We start from the raw sequence: 2876 nt of genomic DNA, 5'->3' as shown, positions 1-2876 counted from the left end.
AATGCAAAAGTAGGAGGTCAAGAGATACCCAGAATGATAGGCAAGTTTGGTCTTGGAGTATAAACTGAAACAGGGCAAAGGCTAACAGAGTGTTGTCAAGAGAACACACTGGTCATAGCAAACACCCTTTTCCAACAACCCAAGAGATCATTACACATGGACATCATCAGGTGGTCAGTAGTGAAATCAGATTATGTTCTTTGCAGCCAAAGATGGAGAAGCTCTATACAGTCAGCAAAAACAAGACCTGGGCTGACTGTGGCTCAGATCATCAGCTACTTATTGTAAACTTCAGGCTTAAATGGAAGAAAGTAGGGAAAACCACTAGGCCTTTCAGGTATGACCTAAATCAAATCCCGTATAATTATACTGTGGAGGTGATGAATAGATTCAAGGGATTAGATCTGGTAAATAGAGTGCCTGATGAACTATGGGTGAAGGTTTGTAACACTGTACAGGAAACAGTAACCAGAACTAACCCAAAGTAAGAGAAATGTAAGAAGGCAAACAGATTGTCTGAGGAGGCTTTGCAAATAGCTGAAGAAAGAAGAAAAGGGAAAGGCAAGGGAGAAAAGGAAAGATATACCCAACTGAATGCAGAGTTCCAGAGAATAGCAAGGAGAGATAAGAAGGCCTACTTCAATGAACAATGCAAAGTAGAGAAAAACAATAGAATAGGAAAGTCTAGAGATCTCTTCAAGAAAACTGGGGCTATCAAGAGAACATTCCATGCAAGGATGGGCATGATAAAGGACAGAAATGGTAAGGAAGCAGAAGAGATGACAGGAATACACAGAACTATACAGAAAAGGTCTTAATGACCTGAATAATAATGAAGGTGTGGTCACTGATCTAGAGCCAGACATACTGGAGTGTGAAGTCAAGCAGGCTTTAGGAAGCATTATTACAAACAAAGCTAGTGGAGGTGATGGAATTCCAGCTGAGCTATTTCAAATTCTAAAAGATGATGCTGTTAAGGTGCTGCATTCAATAAGTCAGCAAATTTGGAAAACTCGACAATGACCACAGGACTGGAAAAGGTCAGTTTTCAAACCAATTTCAAAGAAGGGTGATGCTAAAAAATGTTCAAAGTATCGTACAATTGCACTCATCTCACATATTAGCAAGGTTGTGCTCAAAATCCTTCATGTTAGGTTTCAGCAGTATGTGAACCAAGAACTTCCAGATGTACAAGCTAGGTTTAGAAAAGGCAGAGGAACCAGAGATCAAATTGCCTACATTTGTTGGATCATGGAGAAAGCAAGAGAATTCCAGAAAAAAAACCTACTTCTGCTTCATTAACTATGATAAAGCTTTTGAATGTGTGTATCACAACAAATTGTGGAAAATTCTTAGAGATGGGAGGAGCAGACCGCCTTACCTGTCTCCTGAGACGCCTGTATGAGGGTCAAGAAGCAATAGTTAGAACCAGACATGGACCAATGGATTGGTTCAAAGTTGGGAAAGGAGTATCAAGGCTGTATATTATCACCCTGCTTATTTAACTTATATGCAGAGTACATCATGAGAAATGCTGGGCTGGAAGAAGCACAAGCTGGAATCAAGATTGCCTGGAGAATTATCAATAACCTCAGATATACAGATGATAACACTCTGGTGGCAGAAAATGAAGAGGAACTAAAGAACCTCGTGATGAGGGTGAAAGAAGAAAGGGAAAAAACGGGCTTGAAACTCAATATAAAACAAAACTAAGATCATGGCATCTGGTCCCATCACTTAATGGCAAATAGAAGGGGTTAAAGTAGAAGCAGTGACAGATTTTATTTTCCTGGACTCTCAAATTACTGCAGATGGTGACTGCAGCCATGAAATTAAAAGACACTTGCTCCTTGGAAGGAAAGCTATGACAAACCCAAACTGCATATTAAAAAGTAGAGACATCACTTTGCTGATAAAGGTCCCTATAGTCAAAGCTATGGTTTTTCCAGCAGTCATGTATGGGTGTGAGAGTTGGACTATAAAGAAAGCTGAGTGTGGAAGAATCGGTGCTTTTGAACTGTGGTGCTGGAGGACTCTTGTGAGCCCCTTGGACAGCAAGGAGATCAAACCAATCAATCCTAAAGGAAATCAACCCTGACTATTCATTGGAAGGACTGATGCTGAAGCTGAAATTCCAATACTTTGGTCATTTGATGTGAAGAGATGACTCACTGGAAAAGACCCTGATGCTGGGAAAGATTGAGGGCAAGAGTAGAAGGGGACGACAGAGGATGAGATGGTTGGATGGGATGGCGGATTTAATGGACATGAACTAGAGCAAGCTCCGGGAGATACGGGAGGCCAGAGGAGCCTGGTCTGCTGCAGTCCCTGGGCTTGCAGACTGGGACATGACTTAGCGACTGAACAACAGTAACATGCAATGTACACTTACAGAACATCAGTTTTGGATTAGCTGCATTTCAAGCCCGTAGTAATAATTATAGTGGGCAACAAGGTCCAGGAATTTCCTGTCTTCTCCCTTCCACCCACCTGCAGCAAGACCTGAAGATGGCCGGGCGGCTTACCGCCCGGTAACCCTGTTACTCTGGTGCTGAGAGGCAAAGTCAAGAGGATGCCAGACTCTGGGATGTTGGAAAGTTGAAATCTTTCACACTGCATGCCCACCTCACAACCATTCCCCCACCCTGCACCCTCCCTCCAGACTATGCGAGGAACTTCTTAAAGAGGCGCGCGAGAAGCCGCTCAAACCGCGGGAACGTGTTCCGCAGGGGATGCTGGGAGGAAGGGGAGGGGGGCAGAAGGGAGGGGGGAAGGTGGGGGAAGACGCAGCAGGACCATCACGCATGCGTACGGCGCGCGCGCTCATAAAGGCAGCCAGGTCGCGTAGCAACCGAGTTACAAGCCAGTATCTGGCC

Source organism: Capra hircus, unplaced genomic scaffold, assembly GCF_001704415.2.
Source record: "Capra hircus breed San Clemente unplaced genomic scaffold, ASM170441v1, whole genome shotgun sequence".
Lineage (NCBI taxonomy): Eukaryota > Metazoa > Chordata > Mammalia > Artiodactyla > Bovidae > Capra > Capra hircus.
Note: the sequence above shows the minus strand (reverse complement) of the source record.